Source organism: Balearica regulorum, chromosome 7 (assembly GCF_011004875.1).
Source record: "Balearica regulorum gibbericeps isolate bBalReg1 chromosome 7, bBalReg1.pri, whole genome shotgun sequence".
Lineage (NCBI taxonomy): Eukaryota > Metazoa > Chordata > Aves > Gruiformes > Gruidae > Balearica > Balearica regulorum.
In genome coordinates this window covers 6,785,084-6,800,603 of record NC_046190.1, presented here as the reverse complement: position 1 = coordinate 6,800,603, position 15,520 = coordinate 6,785,084, and the positions used below count along the sequence as shown (strand labels likewise).

At 44.7% G+C, this 15,520-nt stretch overlaps 2 protein-coding genes and 1 long non-coding RNA gene across 6 annotated transcripts in view; 2 read left to right on the top strand and 1 right to left on the bottom strand.

Moving 5' to 3' along the window:
• BAG3 (BAG cochaperone 3) overlaps nt 1-15,520 on the top strand; it is a 260,283-nt gene that overhangs the window by 5,700 nt on the left and 239,063 nt on the right. The gene's annotated exons all lie outside the window — the stretch shown is intronic.
• The window catches only part of GRK5 (G protein-coupled receptor kinase 5), a 170,384-nt gene that overhangs the window by 25,846 nt on the left and 129,018 nt on the right, over nt 1-15,520 (top strand). The window lies entirely within an intron of this gene.
• Nucleotides 1,525-7,633, bottom strand: LOC142602546 (uncharacterized). Its single transcript, XR_012836285.1, has 3 exons — nt 6,252-7,633; nt 5,281-5,840; nt 1,525-2,413 (listed from the first exon to the last, which is right to left on the bottom strand). It is a non-coding gene; the product is annotated as an uncharacterized LOC142602546 (long non-coding RNA).

Below are 15,520 nucleotides of genomic sequence, written 5' to 3'. Positions count from 1 at the left end.
TGTGATTCCTCTTCCTTTGCTGCAGCCTTTCTTGGGGCTCTCAGCTGGCCTCACTGCGGTAAACTCCGGTTCTTACTTCTTTATCTCAAGGCCCACAAGCTCTGCTCCCAGTGCCATCGCCTCTCATTTGCCTCACGGTACAGCCTGACACGTACGCAACCTTCTTCTTTGCTCTGTGCCTTTTGTAACGCTGATTCCTGTACAAAACCCCTCTCTCCTTATTTCCCCACAGGTATCTCTTCAAGGAGTATGACCTTTTATCTCCTGCCACTTGACAAATTCACAATTAAAAAGGAAAAGTGATGTTTTGCAGAATGCTACAAAAGACCACGAAGCTTTAGGACCTCTTGTAAATGTTTTATGATAAATACTACTCAGGAATCTTTTGAGCACACCTGCAATACATCTGGCTCTCCAGTGAAGGCTTAACTTGTTTCCTGAAGTGTTTTACTTTTTAATTAGATATATATAATTTGGAGTGTTTGTATATTGTACTAGGTGCATAAGAATTGTAGGTAATTGTGCCTAAAAACTGTACTACTGATCTTGGACCGTACTACTGATCTCTATAATCTGGATGGGGTTTTTGTGACAATAACTAGAGCCAGCTGACGGAGGAAGGCGTGATGCTTTGACTGTCCCATAATAAAATATTTGGGAAGGGGTTGGTTGTTTTTTGGGTTTTTTGTCCTCCACATTAGTCAGGAATCACTGGACAGCTGAAGTCTGATGCTTAGCACTGATTTTTGACCCGTTTCACCCAAGCTTCCACATGCTTCCCAATAATTTGCTAGAGATACAGCCCAGTTCTGCGTTCTCCCTCTGAGAAGCTGAACCGCCATACCAAGTGACCTTCTGCAGGCACCTGGACAAAGTAGCTAGAGAAGCAGTTAATCCTATTCTTAGCTCGGCATGCTAGTTATCTGTGAGAGGACAGCCTGCCAGAAATGTCTGGTGACATATTTGTCCAAGGGAGGGAGGTTTTTGCCAAGATGCTGTGGGTGCTGCTGTATGGAGTTGAGTTTAGAAGGAGAAAACTCTGTGAAATGTGAATTCAAAAACACAGCTGTTGTTAAAGAAATAAGGAGCTGTTCCCAGTAACACAGATATATTCAAGATACAGATATTTTTAAAAAATTATTTTTTAAGTATCAGGAAATTAAACAGTAAATGCTGCGGTGTCAGCCAAAGTTAACTCTACCTAATACTTTTGGCTTGGCCACCAGAGGTGGTAGCAAGCTGTATGTGCAGTTAAATGCTGTTTTTATTTCATTTCATTTTAAACTTAAAGCCCTTTATGCAGGTTAAACATTCTGGGACTTGTGCTTGACTGTCACCCAGCAGTTTCGGCCGTGTGTGTGTAACCCGGCGGTGAGTACGTGTTACAGTTCTCCCTCTGTGCCTGGTCTGGAGCAGTTATAGATTTGTTAACAGCTTCAGGAGGAGAGCCTGGCTTCGCAGCTTGCCCAGAAGCAGCCTGTGCTTGAGGGTCGCCCTGCAGTGCCTTTGCTGGCTCAGGACACTCATCAGATTTTTGTAAGCCACTAAGGAAAAAAAAAAAACCCATCAATTTAAGGGCAATTGCAGTACCTGGCAAACAGCTGCTCTCTGTTGTCTGAAATCAGGGCTGTTTTGCTGCAAGGCATTCAGTCTGCATCCAGTGAGGTCCTTTGAAGCACCCGTTTGCAGGCGCCCACCCCACACTGCTGGGGACTCCGGTACCAGGATCTCCCGAATGAGAAATACAACTTGTTCACTGGGAGTGTTTCCAATGACCCCAAAGTCAGATGCTTAAATCAGGTGGGGTGAAGCCTCCCCTGAGCTGCCTGAGCCCGTTTCTGCCCAGCTCCCTTCGGCTGGGTGCGGAGGAGCTCTGCTGTCAGAGCAGGGAGACCTGCCTCCTCTGCTCCCCTGCTTCCCTGGGGAGAGAACTCCCCAGTAATAACTCCACAACATGGGCAGCAAATTTTTTTTTTTCTCCTATATTTTTTAGCAGTGGATGCCAGCCAGGATTTAGGCTAAGTCTGTAGTGGTCAGGATGACCCCGGCGAGCACAGAGGGGGATTTGGCTGTGGGAGTCCATCGGTGGCAGCACTGTCTGGGCTGGGGCTGATGCTGGCAGGATCCATCGTGCTGGAGCTCCTCCTGGAGCACCTCAGTCCCGTAGCGCTCAAGCTTGAAATCTTCAGGTACTCCTTCTGCAAACTGGGTGCAATTCTGGTGCTGAGGGTAACACAGCTATTTAGGATGCGGTGCCATCGGTGCGGAGACAAGTGGCTTCTGCATTGTTTGCTCTAACCATAAGCAAAGGTGGAAGCTGATCCCTGTGGACAGGTTTTGGTCGTGCTCATTGTGCCCTGAAGAACGAATGCAGAGCATTATTGCTTTGTATTCCTAAAGCCATGGATTTCTTCTGTGGATATAATATAAAAAGTCACTATAGTTCAGCAGAAAAACATTTGGACCTACTAAGCAAGGAATTGTTTTTTATTATCTGCATCTTGGCGAACAAATCCGTTCTGATAAATGCAGACAATATCAAGTCCATTTTTATTGGCACCTAAAAATAATAGATAAGTTGTCTCGGGCAGTTCTAGTGGATGATGTCCAAAGATGACAGGCTTTTGCTACTGATAAGTTCAAAGTAAATGTAGTTTTTTAGGTATATAGGAGAATTGTTGTTACTGCTGAGTACTGAGTGTTCCTAGTCTAGTTACGTAAGAACAAACAGTGACGAAGTTGGCTTGAAGCCTTCTTCAAGGTTTGTTTGGATCACAAAGAGAGTTCCCTACTCTGTAAAAAGAGAAAACTGGGTTGATTTCACACTTGAAGCCATTCACTATGAATGTCTGTAGCAACACCTGGCAGAGGTCCCACTATCACAGAATGAAGGCACCAAACTGCGTATCAAAAACACAAGAAGAGCAAAGCAGCCAGGCAGGACATCTCTGTCAAGGAAATTGATGCCCCATTTTCCTTAGACATCCTGTGCCTCCTTCAGGGTTTTAAAATGGTAAAAACCATAACAACTTGTTCCTGCAGACAAAGCCTAGCGCTCATTTGTACTCGCCAGGTCAAGCTCTTTATTTGTGTGCAGGCAGAGACCTTCCACCGAATCAGCATATTGCAAGGGGAGCTTCACAAGTTAAAGTGAGATTAAAAAATTACACTCCTGCTAATGCATAAAAATGAAATTAAAAGCCAAGTGATTAAGCTTTAGAAGTCATGGTTTGGGCTTATTGATAAGTTTTCAGGCAACTGACATTTTTGTGGTTTACCTATATTATAGCTAGGACTCATGTAGGGAAATATTAGTGGTATGTAGTGAAGGGGCTGGGGAGAGGTCCCGTTCTGGTTCATGCCCAAACTCCATCAGTGCCCCGCTGAGCCTGTAGTGAGGCATCTTGTCACCTTTGCCTCTGCTTGTCTGTTGATAAAATGACAATGAGCCCAGTTTCCCACCAGGATGGATGCATCATAAGTCATTTTAGAAGTGCTTTAAGATCTTCATAGGAAAGCTTATGCTTCTACAGAAGAATTAAAAGGTGTTTAGTTCTGCATGTGGTTGTTGCTGTGATACATTCTTCAGCTTTGTGTACCTCTCTTATGCTTTTTACAGCAGTCCCTGCTCGTAGCTTTCTCCTGTTTCTGTCCTTGAAGGAAACAGGGCTGTTCCACACTGGACAGTCATTCCCTTCACCCTAGAGTTTATATGCAGTTTAATTCAAATGCAATTCAATTGTCATTGATCTTCACTCCCTTCCACTCAGTATTGGTAAGGCGGTGGGAGATGAATGGAAGATGTCTTCATCTGCATAGACATATGAATGGAAACTTCTGAAAGCAGGTGGCCAAAAGCTACAGGGCCACGAGCAGGTCTGAATACAACAGTAGCTCGAAGGCTCTTTTGGACTTCTCAGTAACAGTAGGTAATAGACATTTTTGCTTCAGCTTTTGAATTTGCGTAACCTAGGGTACAGATACTACTTCAGTGATCTGCTGCGTAAGTGCTACAGTATTTGTGGCCAGTTCTGGTATCCACAGCATCATCCTTCGTTCCACTGTTGTGAACATTTTCTGTGATTAACTGGCAGAGGGAGCCCTGGCCAGTCTGAGCGCTTTCTCTGGCTGTTTGCTATCCTTATAATAAGATATTTGACCCATACAATAACATCGTTAGTGTTGGGTCCAAAGAAAAAATCTTTGGATTGAAAACACTCTGAACTTTGGGAAATGGTCAGACCCAAATTTTGTGGCTTGGCTCAAGCTCTGAATGAAATGAAGCCAAACGTGCCTAGGATTAAAACTCCTTTAGAGTTAGAAGCTTTACTTTCCTTTGAAAGAGTTTCATTTTTTCAATCTGGATTGTTTGCAATGCTTCTTAGGACTTTGCAAATGCAAGTAAGATTTCTCTACAGATTTTTTTCCCCCGGATCCTTTCATATGGATTAGTTTCACAGACTTCTAATACAGAGGAAGCCTATGTTCTCCCCTTTGATTTTTGGTTGTTTTCACCTCTGTAGTGAGAGGAAGAATTAAGGCAGTTGTAGACTCAATGTTTATAGGCTTCAAGCCTTTTTTTTTTTTTTTTTTTTTGTGCTGCGTAAATAGATGCATACTTTTATAGGCCATTCTTGGAAAAAATACTGGTGATATGGTTTTAATTTTAAATTGGTCTGACATCTAATGCTTTCCCTTTGGAGATTTGTGTGCTATTGAATCTTTGATACGCAAGGTCCACTGCATGCCAGACTCTATATTTTGTAGAGAAATCCCTAGTGTATGTACCATGTTTAGGGAAAACGTTAAATGCTACCAGATAGCTAGAGAAGGACTTGAGGGCCTTGGGTCGAACATTTTTGTTTTGATACTAGTTTGTTACTTGACAGATGACAGCCTAATTTTCCTGATTGTTTATTTTTGAGAAGAGTGTGAGCGTTTTCAGCACTCCTCTGCAGCCACTAACCTCTGCCTTTCCGAAAAGTCAGATCACAGGCATTTATCTTAACCTTTCTGTTTATCCCCTTTATAAACAACGATTAAGGGGACCTCCCCAGGAAGTTGATGTTTAAGTCCTTCGAGGACCTCAGCGACTGGATCTGCACGAGGGGGAAGCGGTTTGTGATCGCACGTCTGAGGGGCGTGCAAGGCTGGCACAGGCAAAGAAACATGGGGTTCATTTTCCTTTCTCCTGCCTGGATCTGCAACACCGCTCACGGCTCCCCTTGTCCCTCCCCATCAGCCTGTCTGCCCGCAAAGCCGCGCACCGCGGCCGCGTACCTCGAGTTTCAGCGTTGCCCCTTTGCTGCACCGACTCGGAGCCGCGGTGGGGCTGGCGCAGCACCCAGCCCCGTGGTGGGCTCCTCTCTGCGGGCGCCCTGGCAGCCCCACTGCCTCCCCGCCGTCCCCGCTGGGATGGCAGGAAGCTCGTCGGAGAGTCTTGCGAATGTTCCGTGGTTGGGACAGACCACGGAGCCGCAGCTGGCGGGCTGTGGGCTGGACCTGACCCGCGGCCGGCCCTGGCTCCGTGCCTTTTCCTTGGAGAGGATGGGGAACAGGAGCTGGGGCACAGCAACGCCGCTTCTGCTCGTTTGCAGCAGCTGAAGACCTGGCCTGGGTAACTGGAAGAAATACAAAACATTCCTGAGCCTGGAGGGGTTCCATAGCTCAATTTTGGGCTTAGGATCCTCTCCATATTCTTTGTTTTGGTGTCTTGAGGTTCATATTTGTATTAACTTTAGAGGGCTGTCAGGAGGAAGGCAGATCAGCTCGGAGAGATCGTGGTTAGTGCTTCTTTTAATGCTGAGGTCAAGAACTCCAGTTCCTTGATGTTATCACCACTGGAAAAAAAAAAAAAAGGTATAAATAAGGAAAAAAAAGAGTTTGGTACATTGTGTTGATAATGTGAGGGTGGCAGACATCCATATGCATACATTCTACAGATAGCTTTACATGTCGTGTCTGAGGAAAAAAATTATTTCAAAAGTGTGCTTCCTAATGCATCATCCAGACCTTACGGTCTGAACAAAACAGCAAAGGCTCAGTCAACTAATCTTCTCCTAAAGATAATACCATGATATTTCACATCAATTTGGGGTGGTTTTTTTAGCAAGCTCTGTATGCATTGCTTAACGTTAAAAGGCTAAGATAAATTATTTTCCTCTTGAAATGCCAGCTGCAATAAATCCTTCATCTTTGCCGCTCCTGTAATGGAGGGCTTGGCATTTTAAAGCCCTGAGCTGTTGACTCACCTTGCTTGCAGAAGTCCCCTTCCTGCCAGCTCAGCTTTCCAGTGTGCAGTGCTTCGGCTGCTCTGTGCTCTCCGTCGACGGTCCTGGGGTGCTTTACCAGGGACCCGTCCTGAGCCTTCACATGAGGCCGTGCTCCCATCCCCGTGATCGCCAGCTGATCTCTGCCAGCATCCGAGGGAGTACCTTGACACTTACAGCTATTCAGGGACCCAAACTAGCATCTGCCACATTAAACTCCTCTCTCTCTTCTGCAGCCCCTCAAAAACCTTCTTTCAGCTGAATGGCCCATATTTTAGGTGCAGGATGTGCTGTACCCTGTGAGTGCACGGTGTGTATATGTACTTTGTGGTAAGTGCTGATTGAGCTCAGTACAGCTACTCTCTGATACTGCTTTATAACATTAGAAATATTTGCTTGTGTGCAATATCAAATCCTAGTTGTCCTGTTTATTCTGTGACCGCCATTGCCGGCGGGATTCAGGCTGTGCCTACAGGAGTGCATTTATACATTTGTACGTTTTAAAAACCAAGTGCACCTTGTTGTTTGTCCCTGTCCCTGGCTCTCTGCTGTCAGAGTTCCCTTACACCACGCTGCCTCGCAATCCAGGCTCGTATTCTTTCTCCAGACTGGAAACAAAATGCCCGGCTCCTTCTTGTGAGCTACTCGCCCGGCTTCCCTTGCTGCACTGGGTGAGTGCTTCATGAGCTCACCCTCCCAGCTCGGGCTGGTGGGGACGTTTCAGTATTATTTAACAAAACCAAAAACAACGAGAGTGGGAGGAAGCCAGTCAAGTTCTGCAGAGTGAGGCTGAACTGACAGTATTAAACGCTTGTTTGTGCTTTCTTCTGTGTTACCGCTGGAAAACGAGAATGTGAGGGTGGAGGAGAGAAAAGCGTTGTTTAGCGGCAACGCCTTTGTGCAAGCACGCAGCAGCCTTGTGCTCGAGTGCGTGGCTGCGAGGCGCCGGATACGGTGTGGTTCTGCCCGTGGTTCAGCTGCTGGGTGCGAGCGGCTTGGCCGCCACCAGCCCCACGTTACGTAAAGGTCGTCTGGCCCAGGGTTGATTCTGTTGCTACCAGACTTCAACGAAAGTAAATACGCGGAGCATTATATAACCCAAGGGGGAGAAGGACGAAAGTTATGGTGCCCACAGATTGAGTGGGGAGGGTTATGTGTGTTGGTAATGAGTAATTCAGAACATCTGCAAGCTCTTATTATATTTTTTGTTTTGTTTTAGTGTTTTCCATTTCCCTGCTTTGTGGTAGAGCCTTTTTTAAAAGACCTGAAGGCAATGTTGTATCCAGCAATAGGTGAATTTAAAGGCTTGGATGCCTTTCATTTAGGTCCGCGCTGAGATCCAGCATTCAAAATCAGAATCCAAATTTTGCTCGAATAATCTCAATTTGCCAAGTCTATGCACATAGGAAACTCACCCTGCCCTCTCCCAACACCTCCACCCCCTCTCCCAAAACTGAGGTCAGTATATAGGGAGAGACCTGCCGTTTTGCTACCCCGTTGGTGTGATGTCATCTCTTGCTCCGTGGAGGAACCACAGTGCAGTCACCAGCCTGGAGACACCTTCTCCAGGCTGAGGCATTTGCTCTGCCTTTGCGTTTGAGCGTGCAGGACCCCCCCGTTTCACTCCCTGTTGACACTTCCCCCCTCCTTCCCCACAAGCACAGTAACATCAGTAACACTTACAGTGCCCTTGCCATCCAGGAGTGGTTTAGAATTTTAGGAAGGCTGTAAAAAAAAATAATTGAAAAATCCTCTGCTTGCAGAAATAGATCTTCAGGCCATTCTGGAGCATTCCTCACTGCTTGGGACAGGGCCAGCTGGACCTGTTTGATATTCAGCTTTCAATTTTTTTTTTTTTTTTTTTTTTTGGAAGAACTGATCCGTATTAGATATTTGAGTGTTTCATTCCTTTGTTGTCATCTTTCAAGAGAAGAGAAATTTCTTCTCCTGCAGCTTCAGTTTAATCACAAGGCTGAAAATAGGTATTTGGGGATTCCGGTGTTATTTATTTTTCCCTATTAGGAAATGAGTCAGGAGTAAGCGTCAACACTGTCTCCAATCAGAGGGCGTCAGAGCTGGTGGATGCCAAGGACTCGTCTGCTAATTATGCCTGTTAACTGCACAGTCCTACAGCCATTCTCTGAACCTTACCCTATTTCAGGAGTAGCTTTTGCCTTTTATTATTTTTCTTCCCAGCAAGCTGAAATGGGCATTTCACTCTTTGTCAGTGAGCACACATCCTGAGAGGTCCTGAGTGCTTTTCCATCCCAGTAAATTGAGGGGGTGTCGCAGATGGTCAGCTTTGCCCAGCACTCCTTCCATCAAATACGTAGTCGTAGAAATGTCTATTGGCAGAAGCACTCATGAAATTACCCATCAATATCTCTGCGTTTCAGCTGCCACATACTCGTTGCACTGATAAAAAGTCACGTGCGTGGGCCAGGCGGGGATGGCTTTACTGGAAAGACGGCTGAAAAGTCATTTCTTTTCCCTGGGAGGCAGGGAGTGCTCGGGGTATTCTGCTTCGTGCCAGTGCCACGTACAGCCGCATCTATAAGTCCTGTTAAGTTTAGCGTACCTCTCAAGATGTATACCCTGCGCTGCCTTAAGATGCTAATCGACTCTGATGTTTTACGTGTTGCTCAGGAGCTTTGCCTCAGCGCTACAGCCCTTTTTTTGTTACGTTATCGCTCTGATAGGAAGTCGTCTGCTCCCCCCTCAGTACTGAAAATTAATTATTTTTAAGAGCAGAATGAACTTTATGTTAAAAAACATTTGTTTTCTGCATTAAGAAGTATAACTTCTAATTCTAGGGGAAAGTTATGTTGGTTTTAAGGCAAAAGAAAAGTAATTACAAATAACCGTGTGTGAAGCCAGATGAGATTGGCTGGATCTTGAGGAAAATGTATCTTAATCCCTTGATCTGACAGTCGCCTGGCAGTCGGAGCAGGAAAAGAAAGTCACTGGGGGGTTTTTCCATCTCTGTGAGGTGGGAAATGTACATCCTACTTCAGGGATGGAAAATGAACAAATACATCTACTGGGCACCGTGACAATTACACACACATTCTTTTCTTGAGAAACTGCACACAGTCAGGATATTCCCAGTTTCCGGTGATAGGAGTATCACAGGCTCTGCCTGAGTCTCCTCTGGATCTCACATGTGTGTTTACATAAGTGTCTCATTACTAAATTATGGAGGTTTTTATTTTGTGTACTGTGTTCATCATAACTGTCACTTCAAGACCTAAACAAAACTGGAGCCCTGCCGTCCTGCTGCTGTGGAAAAACATAAGAATAAACTGTTTATGACCAAATAGTTTTCAGTCTGGGACAATAAAAAAAATAACAGGTAGAGGAGAGGGATAGGATCTGTTCAAGCATCCATATGTCTGTGCGTTATGTGTGCATGTGCATGCTTTGTTTGCATAGAGGAGGAACAAATGCATTGTAATTTTTTTTTTCCTTTTTTAAAAATTTTCTAGTGTTCTCGTCATTCAGTGGCTTGAAACCATGGCAGGGTGAGGTGAGACGTTGTCCTCTCTTCTTTTCAAATCCCAAAGCACTCCTTACCATTCTTGGTTTAGACCAGAGTTTCTTTCTCTCCCTCCCTACCCCCCAAACGGGGGCTGGAGTTGCATCCCCCCAGTACAGGCTACAGGCGTTTCCAGATCATGGAGAGCTTCCACAAAACTACCAAAGCCACACGCGTCTTGGGGCTACAGAGTTAATTGCCACCTTCTGAAGCTTTGCTTCCTCTTGTAAAGAGTGAGGCTGTGGTCAAGCTGTAAAATAGCAGCTTGAGCAAACACGTTTGAAGCTTCCGATATGCACAATAGTTGCGTATAGAAATAATCCTAAGGAAGACACAGGGTTCCAGGAATCAGGATAATTTATCTATCTGGGATCCTTTCAGCGGCTTGTCAGGCTTCCTCTGTTTCAACTTTTCTGGACCTGCCCGCAGCTTTCTTCTACTTGCTTTAGTCATAACAGCAATTTTTCTGATCGGCCACATGTCCATGGCTAATTTGTTTTACTTTTGTTTATATGATACCACCGTGGTTTTATGACTGTACACGACATAGTGTAGAGAAAGACAGGCCTGGTATGATAACGGGAGCCCTGGGAAGTGGAGACACAGGATGTGGTGTGGAGGAGCACGGGCAGGGCAGGAGAAAGCGGCAGGGCACAGAGGTGTCACTGGAGACCATTAACAACTCACCCGTGGGCAGTTACAGAAAGGCAGACCTGGAGCCCGGCAAAACTGGTTTTAGGGTTAACAAAGAAATGGCACATACAAAAGCCATCATATACAGTAAATGCCAGATGTAACATGGAGCTACAGATCAACGAAGAAAGAGTAAAGGTGTAAAAGCATGTTAGCAAATGTATAAAAATGACCCCAAGGGATCCTAGTGTGAGGAAGGAAAAAAAAAAATATATATAATATAATATAATATAATATAATATAATATAATTATATTATATTCCTGCTAGGGGGAGAACTTTGGGTGGTGGGGATTCACTGAAACACCCCCACACCCCCAAACACTAGAGCGAATGAATGAAATGCCTTGGGACCCAGAGAGAGACTGGGAAAGGGCGAGGATAGCACCAGGAAACAGGGTAGAAACTAAGTGTGTGTGTGTGTAACAGTTCTCACCATGCTAATATTCATTCTTTTTCCATAAATAAAATAGAAAAATAGATCTGGACTAATACTGATTAGGATCTTAAGATTTCAGTTATTCTAACAATAAATACTTGATGTTTTGTATACATATGAATATATATATACATAATTTATATATATGGTGTGCTTCCTCTTTACTCATAAAACAAAATTTTGAGTCTAACAAAATAATCAGTCATGTGACATCACCTTTCAAATTAAGGTTTGGGCTGTAGGCTCACAGCCTGGAGACGATAAAGGTCCACAGTCTAGCATCACGCACGTCCCACCTAAATAACTCACACGCCCTTCAGCCTGGCCTTGGCTGCCCTTAGGACCCTTGGATGTGACTCCATGTCTTGGGTCTCAGGCTGGGATTACGTATGTGACGGCTGTTTGGGGTGCAGTGGAGGAAGCGTGAAAACAAAAGACGCTTGAGTGGCTTCCAAGGAGGCCCTGGGACCATGCTGGGGAAGTCTTTGTGCTAAGGGAAACTAACTCTTCTAGAACTCCTTTTCCCTCATTGAAATCTCCCTACTTATTGTGACCAGAAGAAAAACCAGTGTAGTCTGCTGGTAGGTGAGAGCTAGGCAATCTGCTTGCGCTTTCGTACCAGATGGATTAAATATTCCCCGCATAGCAAAGCCTGGCCTAAGGGCTAGTCTGTCAAAAGGGCAGGCAGCACGCAGGAGGCGAGGCAGCTCTGCCGATGCTGTGGAAGCACACACGGCCATCGAAAATATGTGTGTTGTGAAATCAAGATCAGATTCACGCTTGCTCCCGTGGCTGTTGCCGTGAGTCAGACGCCGGCTGTTCCCAGTTCCCCACCGAGTCTCCTGCAGCTGAAAAGAAAGCGGCTCAGGCTGGGAGGCGAGAAGTGGTTCTCCTTCAGCAGCACCGGGTTTCCATGCTGTGGGAGGGTGGGGATCTGCTCAGTACCTTGTTGAATGAAGACAAGTGATTGCAAAGCAAGCTCTCTTTGGAATATGTGTGAATTGGTCGCATTTTTCTAATTCCTTCTCTAATGAATCTTTTGTCAGTAGCAGAGATGATTACAGTCGTGGGTGAGAGAGAGAGGAGATGCCCTCTCATACATTTGATCTTGGGGAGATTATCTACATCCTCTTAGGTAGCAGAATAGGATGTACGGCACTTGACCACGGAGCTGGGACTCTGGGCGAGCAGGTCTGGTAGGAACTGGTATCCTTTCAAAGGAATTGAAGGGTTCCCATTGACTTCAATACACAGTCATCTCACATCCGCAAAGCACGCCGCCTTGCTCAGAGCAGCCTGATGGTCATCTTCAGGACAAGCTGAAGTGCCTCAGCAAAGTGTTTGAGCATTCCTCGTCTTCAGTTTCTCTCACTCTTTCAGTTGAGTAGAAAGGTGAAGCTCCTGCTGTAGTCAGTGGGGCAACATCAGTGCAGCTTCTTAAAATTCCCTGAGGTCTTTACTTGCCCAAGTTTTGTCCTAGATGGCCATCAAATTTCGATGTTTGATTTTGTGTTTGGTTTTATGACTTTTGCTACGTCATGGACTGCCAGACGTTGCAGCCCAAGGTGACTTGTCTTCACTTACTGTGTTGAACGTTAAAAGGAAATAAAAATTCTTGTGCTTGAGGCTTCAAAATGCCCTTTAATGCAGGAGGAGAACCTCGGGTACATTAAATGCATTTCATCTACAAGAAGTGCTTTTAAATGATGACTGCATTAAAAATATTTCCTAAAAATGCAGTAGAGAGCACTGGATATTTATCAACAAATAAAACTGCAAATGAAAGAGGCAGCTTCTTCGAGGTTTATCTCTGAAAATCACTGAAGCATTTACAGAAAGGTTTTGTCAGGTAATTTGCATATTCATGAGCTGTAATTTCTCCAGTTGCTGTATTTAGTTGATAATGCCTTTTTTAATACTGTAATTAAAAATTTTTGATCTAGGTTATACTTCAATTGTTTGCTCAGGTGTACCAAAACAATTGGTGTTTTGTTTACTTGTTGGTTGAAATACAACTATGACATGTTAAAACATCAGTCGTGAGAAAAATTTTCATACCTGGCAAATTTCTTGAAAGACCCCCTAGGTAGTTAGACTCTTGACACTGCCATGGGAGAAGCCCACAGCTACAGAGATGCTTAGCTTTCATTTGCCCAGACCAGTGCATGTACTCACAAAACATGGTGAAGAAAAGGCACTAAAGGTTAATGGAGCAGGAGGTAGGCACCTATAAATTTATTTTAAATGAAAATTCTTTAAAGTTTTGCAAAGCTGTTAGAGAAACTTTAAATATCTTCTAGAGGGTCAAGGAGTGTCCTCTGAAGATGTAGAGAATTTGCAAAATGGAGGTAGAAGGGTGAAATTGGCAGTGAAAGCTGGTGCAAGAGTAGTGCAGTTAAACGCATGGCGCTCATTGAGCCTGAGGCATGGCTTGCCAAGCATGTGGCTGTGCAGCACTGCCCGCTCTTCACCTTGGGTGGGTTAAGACAAACACAGCACAACCACAAACCCTGTTGCAAGACCCCCAGCACACTTCTGAACTGGAGAAGAGCAAAACAATCAAGTGCAGACTGTGGCTTCTAGGACAGGGAAGAGAAGGATGGAGGAAGAGATGGATGAGGAGGCAAAAGAAGGATGAGGGGCAAGCTGCACCAGGCAAATTGGTTGCAGCAAAGCCCCGAACCACCGATAGAGTCCATCCATTCTTCTTTTGCTTTGAAGCAATAAAGATTTGTGTCTATGTGTAAGGGCAACAAGAGAGAAGTTTCTTCAGCAATCCATTCTGCAAATGTCCCTGGCTAGTAATCCCATGCTGTGGACTGCAGACTGCTGTGACCTGTTCGGGATGTGGAAAGCCTATTCCGTGGGAGGTATTGAAGCAAATGAGATTGCAATTAGCACAAATACTGAAAGCTGTGAAATTTCCCATGGACATAAATTGTGCAATTTCTTTTTAGAAAAGGTTTCTCCTCTCTCGCATTTTGTTGCTGGTTAGTATTTCACTGAAATATTTTGAGGAGACTGAGCTATTTACCTTCCCACCTGTATCAGCTAGTGTTCAGTTATATGACTTTATAATAACATAGAAATCTAATTTATGAACCTAAGATGATGCATTTTGACCTTATCAAATTGCAGTGTCCCAGACCAGTCAAATCTGAATTGTTTTGATAATTTTTAGTGAAAATGTTGACAAATAGCGTACCTTCTCATGGAACACTTGGAAGCATCATTTCCCAGTGGGACAATGTGCCATCAAACAAAATGTCAACAGCTGCTGGGCTGGAGAACATGCTAGTGACCAATGGGAGGGGAGGAAAAAAAAGACACATGTGTCATTGACACATGTATACACAGCTGATGAAATCAATTTCAATTTACTCAAGTTGTTCCAGCATCACTTTCAATTACATATGCCAAGGAGCAAGCTACAGCATCCAGCTGTGGGAATCAACAAGACAATTGCGCAGCAGTCGTGAAAAGAACAGTCAGCGGAGAAATGATTTGCATTTGCTTTTCTTGACAGCTGATATTTTCCTGATAAATTGCTGCCCTTTGTTGTTCTAGTTGCTTTGAAGAATCAACCCACTTAAGGGGGTGGTAGCTTTGCCCGCATTCCTGGCTTTGCATCGGCTGGCACAGGTTGGGGATGAAAACATGAGGCTGAGACAGGAGGAGGAGGAGGTAGAAGACCATGTAGTAGAGGTAAAGTTGGCATGGGAATTAAAGATGTAGACAGGGTGCTGCTTCGATGATGGAGGCACGAGTGTTTCAGGTCGCAGTTTGTCATTCAGAATCAGTGGATTTGGGGGCAGATTGATGGTAGAAAAGAGACTTTCCTGGTTTGACATAAGCTGATGACTATCAAAACGAATAGACCTGTGAGGCTGCAGGCCGCTGAGAGAGACTGAGGAACTACAAAGTTAGATATCTTCTATGGAGTGTGAGTTTGTGCTAGTGAGGGAGGAGGACGAGAAACTGTCAAGGAAATTCCCGTTTAAACTCTACACTGTGTCTGTGGCCGTGCCATGGGATTTTTTTTCCTTGGCGAGCCCCAGGAAGGAGGATGCAGAGGGAAACATTGGCAGCAGGATATGCAAAAGGTGCCTGTATCAAATATGCAAAATTGTTCCCCCAGGATCACGGGATCATCATGGGGTCATATTGTTGTTAAATGGCTTGTTAAATAGGATTTAAATGGCTTATTAAATGGGGTCCCCAGCTGGGCAGCTCTTAGTGGGCAGACTGGTCCAATTATTCTGGATTTGCCCTCTTCCTGCAGCAGCCCTGTCCTGTCTAATGCTGATATTTCAGCAAAATTCACTTCTGCAAGAATGTTATTCTAGCCTAGGATCTGGGCCAGGCCTTTATTTCTGTTAATTACAGATCAGTCATTCTTTTTCTTTTCTAAATGTTGAAAAAATGTGTTTTATGTGCAAGAATGGCTGATAAGTGATACACCCACAGGAACATTATATTTTTCTAACATCCGCCTCTGTGTTCTTTCTCTAATTTGCCTGCCGCTGTCTTTGTAGAGGATCTGTCTCCTTCCCCTAGCGCTGTTCCCTGCCTTTTAGATGTTTTC